Source organism: Pelophylax lessonae (assembly GCF_965119305.1).
Source record: "Pelophylax lessonae genome assembly, chromosome: 4".
Lineage (NCBI taxonomy): Eukaryota > Metazoa > Chordata > Amphibia > Anura > Ranidae > Pelophylax > Pelophylax lessonae.
This window is the reverse complement of record NC_138771.1, coordinates 434,503,916-434,516,536: the sequence shown is the minus strand read 5'-3', so window position 1 is coordinate 434,516,536 and position 12,621 is coordinate 434,503,916.

The window sequence follows — 12,621 nt, the reverse complement described above, 5'->3', positions numbered from 1 at the left end:
ACCCTGGGAGCCACTGGAATAAGAAAAGATCTCTCCTTCTTCCTCAAGATCCCTTTTCCATATCCATCCTCAACCAATTTAGTAAGTAGTTTTTTATATTTGGTTGTGGGATTATTAGGTAGGAGACTATATGTGCCAGTATGTGAAAGGATATTCCTCATTTCCTGGTCATATGCCTCCTTACGCAAAACAACGACCCCCCCGTCTTTGTCGGCGGGACGTACAACTATTGACTCACATAATTCCACTACACATCAAACTGAATACCTTTTTAAATAGTGAAGATGTTTGCTTTGAGGGATGAGCATTGTTTTTGGAGTTGATGGACCTGAAGTTTAGAAGTTCAAAGAACAGATAATTAAATAGGTTGATGTGGACTGATAATCCGTCTAAACCTCTGGTTGCTACTGCAGCCAGAAGTGATTTATTTAGCATCAATATTACTATTACCACTAATGAGTAGCTTCCTGGCAGAAGGATGGCCACAGTACACAGTCTGTAGCATCTCCTCTCTGACCAGTCTGTACTCACCAATGTCCTTGGAAAATTGGTTGCCTACTTCCAATATCCTCCAGACAATTTCACCTTGTGTTACCAGACTAGATCCTCAGACAACAGCCCCAGGAACTCCCAACAAAGTTGGCCTCCAGTTGGCTCCACTAAGACCCTAATAGAATGCAGACATGTGGCAACTACCCCCCCCCCCCAGGCTCTGATCTCCTCCTCAAGGAAAAAGACCAAGCTGCTTTCAGTCTCAGAGTATTTATACAAACTCTGAGTCGCATCTAGCCCCCCCCCCCCCAAGGATTAACCAAGGTTTCATAAATAGCTGCTGATTAGACTCTTCCTGCCCACTAACTTTCAGAACATTTCAGGACAACTAAGGGAAAGCAGTCAATCCTGCAGCCACTGAAACACAGAACACACCAATACAATCAAACCCAGCTACACTGATTACAGTGAGCCATGACTAAATTTGCCTAACAATGAAATACAGCTCCACTGGATACAGTGAGAAAGAACTAAATACATCTAATCCTAGCAAAATATACATATGTAAAATATACATACAGTATGTGGAGAACCATAAACTCCTGTATGTTGGAATCCAGCAATGTAAAGTAGTGAGTATACAGCTTGTATAAAAGTGTAGATTTGCTGTCCCCTCAAAATACCTCAACACACAGCCATTAATGTCTAAACCACTGGCAACAAAAGTAAGTACATCCCTACGTGAATATGTCCAAAATGGGCCCAAAGTGTCAATATTTTGTGTGGCCTCCAATATTTTCCAGCACTGCCTTAACCCTCTTGGGCATGGAGTACACCACAGCTTCACAGGTTGCCAATGGAGTCCTTTTCCACTCCTCCATGATGACATCATGGAGATGGTGAATGTTAGAGACCTTGCACTCCTCCACCTTCCATTTGAGAATGCCCCACAGATGCTCGATAGGGTTTAGGTATGGAGACATGCTTGGCCAGTCCATCACCTTTACCCTCAGCTTCTTTAGCAAGGCAGTGGTCGTCTTGGAGGTGTGTTTGGGGTCGTTATCATGTTGGAATACTGCCCTGCGGCCTAGTCTCCAAAGGGAGGGGATCATGCTCTGCTTCAGTATGTCACAGTACATGTTGGCATTCATGGTTCCCTCAATGAACTGTAGCTCACCAGTGCTGGCAGCACTCAGGCAGAACCAGACCATGAAACTCCAACCACCATGCTTGACTTTAAGCAAGACACACTTGTCTTTGTACTCCTTACCTGGTTGCCGCCACACACGCTTGACTCCATCAGAACCAAATAAGTTTATCTTATCAGACCACAGGACATGGTTCCAGTAATCCATGTCCTTAGTCTGCTTGTCTTCAGAAAACTGTTTGCGGGCTTTCTTGTGCATCATCATTTGAAGAGGCTTCTTTCTGGGATGACAGTCATGCAGACCGACCAATATAATGCAGTGCACGGCGTATGGTCTGAGCACTGACAGGCTGACCCCCTACCCCTTCAACCTCTGCAGCAATGCTGGCAGCACTCATATGTCTATTTCCCAAAGACAACCTCTGGATATGACGCTGAGCATGTGCACTAAACTCCTTTGGTCGACCATGACGAGGCCTGTTCTGAGTGGAACCTGTCCTGTTAAACCGCTGTATGGTCTTGGCCACCGTGCTGCAGCTCAGTTTCAGGGTCTTAGCATTCTTCTTATAGCCCAGGCCATCTTTATGTAGAGCAACAATTCTTTTTTTCAGATCCTTGAGAGAGTTCTTTTCCATGAGATGCCATGTTGAACTTCCAGTGACCAGTACGAGACGGTGAGAGCGATAACACTAAATTTAACACACCTTCTCCCCATTCCCACCTGAGACTTTGTAACACTAATGAATCATTTACATTGTAGCAAAGTGTAATTTCTTCAGTGTTGTCATAAAAAAATTACAAAAATGTGAGGGGTGTACTCACTTTTGTGCGATACTGTATATACTGTATAAAGAATACCTATGCTGGAGAGCCTGGACAGGTAGAGAATAGAGATAGAAGCAATGATAATGGAGTTTACCTGTCACTGGGGGATGCCGAATTTGCTCTCCCATGGATCGAGGATGGATCCAGGGACGCTGTTGGTGTCTTTTCTTTATACGCCTGACTGATGGGAGGAGGCCCGCCAGATGTGTCCACATCCGCCCTCGCAGGGACGGTGTGCATTCCAGCTTGGTCCCCGGATGCATGACGCTTAAACTAGTGGGATTGTGCATTCAGGATAGTGATGCTTCAGTGCAATGAGTACAGAGGCACAGTGTAATGGGAAAGACAATGTAAATTACATTGCTACAAAACTAATGCAGTTATATGTAATCAGAGCAACTAAGGATATTCAATTGTCATACAGTAGACTACATTGCACTGCACTTTTTACTCAGAAAGAGATGGAGTTACAATTCTGTAGGCTAAATTAAGTGCTCCATTTATGTTCCTACGTACCAATTATGAGGCAGTTTTCAAATAAAGTCTACAAGGCAGCATCACTATATAGAGGTGAATCACTAATGTGAATTTGCACAACTTATTATAATAATTTGGTCTCTTTAATTACATATACGTTCTTTCCCCTTAGTCTTTCCCTGAGTCTTTCTCATTTTAGATGGAAATAAGGTCTTGAAGGAATAGGCTGAAACCTAATGAGTTGCAGTCCTAACATCCTCTTATGTCAACCTGATAAAGTGCTGTCAGTTGGCTTTAACAAAAGAGCCACTTGGGAGCATAAATAATGATCTCCACTAAGAGAACTGGTCACATTCCTTTCCAACACAGTTGTCACATTTAAAGAAAAATGTGAACAGCTATGGTTCTGTTACTGCAAAAGGTTATTCGGATTCCCAAGTAATGTTTGTGTTGGTGACTACTACTTGCCTAGGTCTCACAAAGGGCTGGCCATGATTTAGTTTGAGCCAAGCCTTTCGGGATTTTTACAAATAAAAAATAAATATAAATATTTAAATTATGTTTAAAAAATTATAATTAAATGAGAAGTATGAGGTTATAAAAAAAAAAAAAAAAAAACACCACCAATGCTTACCTCTATGCTGTATCTGGGTCATGGAAAGACAAAGGTAAGTGTACCTTTTCCCATACTTCTCTTTTAAGTATTTTCTTTTAATGAAGTCAGCTGTGACAGGTAATCTTACCGCAAAATGACTTCCCAGGCAAGTGATGCCTATAACCCTAGCAATATTTGAAGGGTCATAAATGTTTTTTGGTAAATTGTAACATGCCAGAGTAACAAAAGTAACAAAAATTGCCAAGGTACATTAAACACATACCTGTGATATACCTGTCTGCTGTAAACAGAACACCATGCTCATAGTAAATAAATGCATGTCTGCCAGGATTAAAAAACTCACTTTATAATGGTTCTTTACATAAAAATGTTAGTTATTCGCCACAACCGTGCCACAGTGGGATGGGTCAAGGATATAACTCAAAAAGGAAAAAATAAATAAATGTGTCCCATATACACTCACTGGCCACTATATTAGGTACACCTTGCTATAATCAGGTTGGACCCCCTTTTGCCTATAGAACTGCCTTCATTCTTCATGGTATAGATTCAACAAGGTTTTGGAAATATTCCTCAGAGATTTTGGTCCATATTGACATGATAGCATCACACAGTTGCTGCAGATTTGTTAGCTGCACATCCATAATACACATCTCCTGTTCCACCACATCCCAAAGGGGCTCTATTGGATTGAGATCTGGTGACTGTGGAGGCCATTGGAGTAAAGTGACCTCATTGTCATGTTCAAGAAACCAGTTTGAGATGATTTGAGCTTTGTGACATGGTGCATTATCCTGCTCGAAGGAGCCATCAGAAGATGGGTACACTGTAGTCATTAACCACTTCTGGACCGGAAGATTTTCCCCCTTAATGACCAGGCCTTATTTTGCGATTCGGCACTGTGTTAATTTAACGGACAATTGCACGGTGGTGCGACGCTGTATCCAAATAAAATTGACCTCCTTTTTTTCCCACAAATAGAGCTTTCTTTTGGTGGTATTTGATCACCTGTGCGATTTGAATTTTTTGCGCTATATACAAAAAAATATTGACAATTCTGAAAAAAAAACAATAATTTTCACTTTCTGCCATATAACATTCCCCCAAAAATTTTTTAAAATCAACATTTTTTAACATTTTAGGCCAATTTGTTTTCTGCTACATATTTTTGGTAAAAAAATTTACAATAAGCGTATTTTGATTGGTTTGCACAAAAGTTATCGCGTCTACTAACTACGGGAAAAATGTATGTAATTTTTATTGTTTTTTTTTTTTTTACTGGTAATAGCGACGATCTGCGATTTTTTGCTGGAATGTGACATTGTGGCGGACAGATCGGACCCCTAACTGACATTTTTGACACTTTTGGGAGTACCATTGACATTACTACAGTAATTCTAACTGTATGGGTGTTGGGCTTCTGAAATGATCCCAGAGACATGCGATCCTATATAGCAGAATCATATATATAGGATCACATGAGCTCTGTGATCATCCTAGTGAGAAGAACGGTTGGCTGTGTTTACAACATCCGACCGTCCTTATCTCTCTACGGGAGTGATCGCGGGTGTCAGACGGCAATCGGAGCTGCCTGACACAGGCATCGGCTTCCCCGCTGACGATCGGGGGGTGGGAGCGCGCCACCGGTGGCGCGCGCTCGCCCCCTAGCTCCTCCTGGGCATATTACGTATTCAGATGTGGTTTTGCCTGGGAGAGCCACTCTGCTGCCACAGTATATATACAGTATGCGGTCGGCAAGTGATTAAGGGGCCCAAAGTGTGCCAAGAAAATATCCCCCACACTATTACACCATCACTAGCAGCCTGAACTGTTTATAGGAGACAGGATGGATTCATTGCTTTGTCAAATTCTGACCGTATTATCTGAATGCCGCAGCTGAAATCGAGACTCATTAGACCAGGCAATGATTTTACAATTTTCTATTCTACAATTTTGGTGAGCCTGTGCTAATTGTAACCTCAGTTTCCTGTTCTTAGCTGACAGGAGTGGCACCCGGTGTGGTCTTCTGCTGCTGTAGCCCATCTGCTTCAAGGTTCAATGTGTTGTGCATTCAGAGATGGTATTCTGCATACCTTGGTTGTAACGAGTGGTTATTTCATTTACTGTTGCCTTTCTATCATCTCAAACCAGTCTGCCCATTCTCCTCTAACCTCTGACATCAACAAGGCATTTTCAACCAAACAACTGCCACTCACTGGATATTTTATCTTTTTTGGACTGTTTTCTATAAACCCGAGAGATGGTTGTGTGTGAAAATCCCAGTAGATCAGCAGTTTTTGAAATACTTAGACCAGCCTGTCTTGCACCAACAACCATGACACTTTCAAAGTCACTTAAATCCCATTTCTTCCCCATTCTGATGCTTGGTTTGAACTTCAGCAAGTTGTCTTCACCACATCTAGATGCCTAAATTAATTGAGTTGTTGCCATGTGATTGGCTGATTAGCAATTTGTGTTACCAAGCAATTGAACAGGTGAACCTAATAAAGTGGCCGGTTAGTGTAAATCCTCAATAACCCCCCCAGCGGTCAGGAAGGTTAAAAGAGACTAAGATGTTTTATCCAACAGGTGTATTGGACATTTTTATTGTGTTACAAGTAGTTAAAGTGATTGTAAACTTTCATTTTTTCCTATAAAAATAACAAACATGTTATACTTACCTGCTCCTGTACAGAGCAGCCCTGATCCTCCTCGGGTCCTTCTCGGGTCCCTCTTCTGTGCTCCTGGCCCCTCCCTTCTGTTCAGTGCCCCACAGCAAGCAGCTTGCTATGGGGGCAACTGAGCTGAGTCACAGCTCTCGACCCGGCCCCGCCCCCCTTTCTCCCCTGAATGGCTAGCTGACTTTGCTGTGTCTCAGCCAATCATGAAGGAGAATCTCAGTTGGCTGAGACACTCGTGGACATCACTGGACAGAGAGGGACCTCTGGTAAGTGTTAGAGGGAGCTGAGGGGGGGCTGCTGCACACAGAAGGCTTTTTATCTTAATGCATAGAATGCATTAAAAGAGAAGTATGGGGTTTGGTTTCTTCACCCATTTATACTTACCTAGGTGGATGCAGCATCAGTCTGATGCTGCATCTGTCCCCCGGTGCCTCTACACTGAGAACCGAGCTATCGAACACCGCTGATAGCTCGGTTCTGTCATCTCCCTGAGCAAAGAGCTGCTGGAGGGGGTTTCACACCACTTTCCACAAAGCTCTCCTTGAACAATTGAAATGGAACAATCTACTTCCACCTTCAATTTGAAGTTTTTTTTCAACCGTTGATGTCTTTTTTCAACCTCACTAACTATGTAACTATGAAACTATTAGATGGGCACCTTAAAGATCACAACATAAGGGGTATACAATGTACGGTTAACAGCAAACACACACACATCATAGGTTGAACTGGATGGACTGATGTCTTTTTTTCAACCTCACTAACTATGTTACTATAATTTAACCGCTTAGTAGGGGGATACCCACTTCACAGTCAGGCATAGATCATCAAGAATATTTATTGCACACATTTCCCAGCCCCCCATCACAGTGCTCCTTGCAGTCTGCCCCCACACCCCTGTCTCTCTAATTACAGCACCCACTTTTACGCTCTCTGCCTCCCCTGCACAGTCCTACCTTCAGCATAAACAGATAGCTAATACTATTAGCAATGTGTTTAAGTTTGAGTAAGAGATTAGAGACATGCTACAGGAGAAGGTCAGAGGCTGCAGACATAATACAGGAGAAAGTCAGAGACTGCAGACATGATACAGGCGATGATCAGAGACTGCGGACATGATACAAGAGATAGTCAGAGACTGCAGACATGATACAGGAGACGGTCAGAGACTGAGGACATGATACAGAAGATGGTAAGAGACTGCAGACATAATACAAGAGATGGTCAGAGACTTCAGACATGACACAGGAGATGATCAGAGACTGCGAACATGATACAACAGACGGTCAGAGACTACAGACATGATACAATAGATGATCAGAGATTGCGGACATGATACAGTAGATGGTCAGACACTGCAGACATGATACAAGAGATAGTCAGAGACTGCAGACGAGATACAATAGATGGGCAGAGACTGCAGACATGATACAGGAGATGGTTAGAGACTGCGGACATGATACAAGAGATGGTCAGAGACTGTAGACATGATACAGGAGATAGTCAGAGACTACAGACATGATACAGGAGATGGTAAGAGACCGAGGAAAAAATACAAGAGATGATCAGAGACTGCGCACATGATACAATAGATGGTCAGACACTGCGGACACGATACAAGAGATGGTTAGAGACTACATGATACAAGAGATGGTCAGAGACTGTAGACATGATACAGGAGATAGTCAGAGACTACAGACATGATTCAGGAGATGGTAAGAGACCGAGGACATAAAATAAGAGATGATCAGAGACAGCGGACATAATACAATAGATGGTCAGACACTGCGGACATGATGCAAGAAATGGTCAAAGACTTTGGACATGATACAAGAGATGGTCAGAGACTACGGACGTGATACACGAGATGGTCAGAGACTGCGGACATGATACAAGAGATGGTCAGAGACCGCAAACATGATACAAGAGATAAACTTGGGAATGTGGATTGGATGGATCCAAAAGATGAGGATTCAAAACCAATTCACCAGAAAGAGGTGATCAAAAATAGGTGCCAATGATACATTGAAAATAATAATAACCGAGGTGTTTGAAATGGTGAAAAATAGAACAACGTTTATTTAGGCACTTGTGCCTGGTGAAGGAACACATAACATATGTGAAAACAGAACATGATAAAATCAATTAAAACCACATAAAAACAATGGATATGCAGCAACTGTACCCAAAAACATTGATGAAGTATTATATTGCACAGCATGTGGTGAAATCACCTGTTGAATGAAACAACATAGAAAAACTCGGCTATTATGGGGATGTTTGCACAGCGGAAGATAATCCTAGGAAATAGGAATGGTGGGGCTGTAGCGCTGTGTCAACTACCCAATGGAGTAGAGTGAAATCCTCTGGGAAAAGTCCAAAATCAATATTCAACAATGCAGGATTGTCCGGTCATGGACTATATCACTGTGGCATGATAGACAAGCAAGGATTTAAACAGGGATGATGTTGAATTGCAGTAAATGGTGATATCACTGAAGATGCTGGCAGCCCAGAAAAACAGTGCACTTCTCTCCAATGGCAGCCGTCGGGTCTGGTGCATGAGATATCACCTGTCCCCTGGGTGATGCACTAACAGACCATGTGGTGTGCGGGGATGAACAGTAATGAAGTCCTCCGTACTGGGCTGAGGAGAGGCGGTATGCACCGTTGTAAATGTGGGCTATGTAGGAATAAAATTCATACCTCCATATGCGGTGGCAAGACCCCTCCGGCTTCAACAGTCCTCCGTCGGCGTCTTCCCCTCTGTACTTGGCTCAAGCCTCGCTCTGAGTAGCGACGAATGGGTCCGTGGATGTCGGCCCTACATCACATCCGGTGTGGCGAGCAGTACGCTGGGGGAGCCTAAGTTGAGTCAGTGATGGAGGGGTCGAGAGTGCCCCGAGGAGGTGGGTTTAGTTGGTGCAATCCAAGTAACGCTGGAGCTGACTAGTTTCACCGACCAGACGTCGGTTTCATCAGAGCTGATTACTGAGGGGATGGGTGTTCACTTTTATGATAATCCGTCGTCTATCAGCAGATTAGACACAGGTGCCTTTGATCAAGGGAAGACCAACGGTGAATGCAGACATGATTAGACCACTTAATGTCAGTGTGTCACCTAAGTAATTAAAAAGTGAACATCCTTCTCCTCCCGGCGTTTATCTATGAATATTGCACCCCCGAGATCAATCAGCATTTCACTCTTGTGGGCGATAGTAAATCAGTGTAGTAAAGCATGATTCAACTCAGGGGTGAAGCAATTTAATTGAAAAAACATGAGGGTCAACAATTAGCATAATGTAGCAGACCAGAACATGGGAGCTAACACTAGCATGAATGAATAAACTGAACAAATTAGGCAAAACAAGAAAAACCAAAATATCACCAGTGCTGCACCAAATGCTAAGCGACATAGTGCTTGCCTGCGCAAAAATTATGATTGGTGTGCCCTTCGCACAGGCTTGCTGGTACCAGCAGATGTCCCTGTACAGAGGTATACAAACCAATAGTATAGATTATAAATGGTCAAGAAAAAGAGGTTAAGACAGAGATATCCCATAGATCAGATCAGTTAGAAACCGTCATGTATAAGGCAGCTGTCAAGAGACTAGCTATTTCTGGGGGGCTGAATCATTCATTACATAGTTTTGTTTATATTTTTAATCCCCTTGGGAGGTAAACAAAAAACATATAGATGGCGTTATTGACTAGAACAAAAATGGAAATGGCAGTCGTTAAACTCACCGTAGGTGCCAGATTTCCCATACAGAGAAAGTGCCACGAGGCCACCAGAAAATATATCGGATGGCCGCATGACCAGTGATATCTGGTATGGGTGATGAAAGGCCTTAATATCTTATTATATAAGTGGATGATACCGCGAGTCTGTGTTTAGGAGGGGGGAACTCCTAGTGTGCTAAAGAATTTTTATGTTAAGTATCTTATTTGACAATCATAACAGACTCGAGAATAGAAAGCCAGAACGGCCAAAAAACATGTAAGTTAGTGTACAAATAGAGCATTAAAGAAAAAGAGGTGGCGATCAAGAAAAGACTCAAGAAAGAGCACGATCCTGGAGATAGAGGAATGTCAAGAATACATTAGGAAGTCAAGAAGGGTTTCAAACTAAACTCGACGTTTAGGCCTGCAGGGGCCAAAGACCCCATTTTATATATCCATAATTTTTCCTTTTGGAGTAGCACAGTGTCAAAGTCCCCACGCCTAGCAGATAGTTTGAGGGCGTAGATACCACGGAATAAAAGTCCATCAGGATTGGCACCGTGACACTCCAAAAAGTGCAAAGGAATTGTTTTATTGTCAATTTTGTTCCGTATATCGGCCAGATGTTCCAAAATCCTAATTTTTAATTGACGTTTGGTTTTCCCAATGTATATTTTATTACATGGGCATCTAAGTTCGTAAATGACCCTTTCTGTTTGGCAATTTATGAAACTGTTTATGGTAAACTCTTGACTCCTATCACAACTAAAGAAAGTCTTGGAATTTATCACAAGTTTACACACAGAACATTTTCCGCATGAAAACATCCCTCTAACAGGGGGCAAAGAAGTTAACCAACTACGTGGTGTTTTAGTTTTCACAAATTCAGAATGTACCAGGCTATCCTTGAGATTTCTGGCCCGTTTAGCGGTAATTAGGGGTCTGGGTCCCACAATTTTTTCAATCAAGGGTGACAGCGTGAGGACCTGCCAATGTTTGGTGATCACAGATCTTACTTGGTCCCATTGCGTACCGTACCGTGTTACAATCCTCGGATGGGTTTGCTGGGTTGATTCGGATGAAGGTGGGGGACCCCTGTATGTGAGGAGTAATTCCGACCTCTGTCTGGACCCTACTTTCTTACGCGCACGCCGGATAGTATTGTGTGAATAACCGCGTTCTCTGAAGCGTTTGTACAAGTCACTAGCCTCGGTTTGATAGTCAGCACCTTCCGTGCAGTTCCTCTTCAAACGGAGGAACTGCCCGACGGGTATGCCGTTAATCAACGATTTTGGATGGTGGCTATCCGCTCGAAGTAATGTGTTAGCTGAAGTTGCCTTACGGTATGTGGTAGTTTTAATCCGAGGCCCTACGCGTGAGATTAGGAGGTCGAGGAACGGTAAATCATTCATGGTGGCTGTATAAGTCAATCTTATATTCCTATTATTGCAGTTCAGCCCGTCAACAAATGCCTCCAGCTCTGACATCGTTCCCCCCCATAGGAGCAGTACATCGTCAATGTACCTCAGCCACATAAGGGAGTGGCCGAGGTACATTGGGGATGGATAGACAATTTGCTCCTCCCAGAGTCCCAGATGGAGGCATGCGTAGGCCGGGGCCCACGGTGCCCCCATCGAGGTGCCTCTGGTCTGCTGGAAAAACGAGGAAAGGAACTGGAAACAGTTGTTGTCCAGCATGAACTGCAAAAGCTCAACCACGAACTCGTTGTGAGCTCCAAGGTTAGGGAATTTTTGTTCCAAAAAATGGGATACGGCTTGTAGGCCCCATTCGTGTGGTATTGACGTATAGAGGCTTTCAACATCAATACCCACGAATATTGCCTCAAGGGGAACATGGAAATCAACAAGTTTGCTAAGTACATCCCTAGTGTCTTGTACATAAGAGGGGAGTTCAGTAACTAGCTCCTTTATCAGGGCATCGACAAATTTACCCACTCGTTCCAACGGACCACCAATAGCGGAGACAATCGGTCTTCCAGGTGGTTGGGTTAGAGATTTGTGCAATTTTGGTATGATGTAAAAAGTGGGCACGTTGTAGCACCTGACAAGGAGATAGTCTGACTCTTTTTTGGAAACCAGGTTGACCTCCCTAGCTAGCTTGATTTTTTGGTTCAGTTCAACGACAAGGGAGGGAAAGGGATTGCTTTTAAGTTTAGTATAAGTGCTTGTGTCATTTAGTTGTCGCAGCACTTCCCTCTCATACATGTCCTCCTCTAATAGGACGACATTGCCGCCCTTGTCACTGCATCTGATCACTAAATTAGGTGCTGTCTCCAGTTCCCTGAGTGCTCGTCGTTGGGACCTAGAGAGATTGTCGGGCTTCCCCATATCCTGCCAATTGATTTTCCGAAGGTCGTCTTGCACCAAATCAAGGAAAATTTTTATGTTTTTATACTTTGTGAGGGGTGGCATCTTGGTAGATCTAATATTGATGTGGGCATCACGTCTGATTTTATCCGGATCGTCAAGCTCATCCTCAGAGGGGTCACCCTCCAATAATAAGGACGTGAGGGTCTCCTATGGGGGGGAACGATGTCAGAGCTGGAGGCATTTGTTGACGGGCTAAACTGCAATAATAGGAATATAAGATTGACTTATACAGCCACCATGAATGATTTACCGTTCCTCGACCTCCTAATC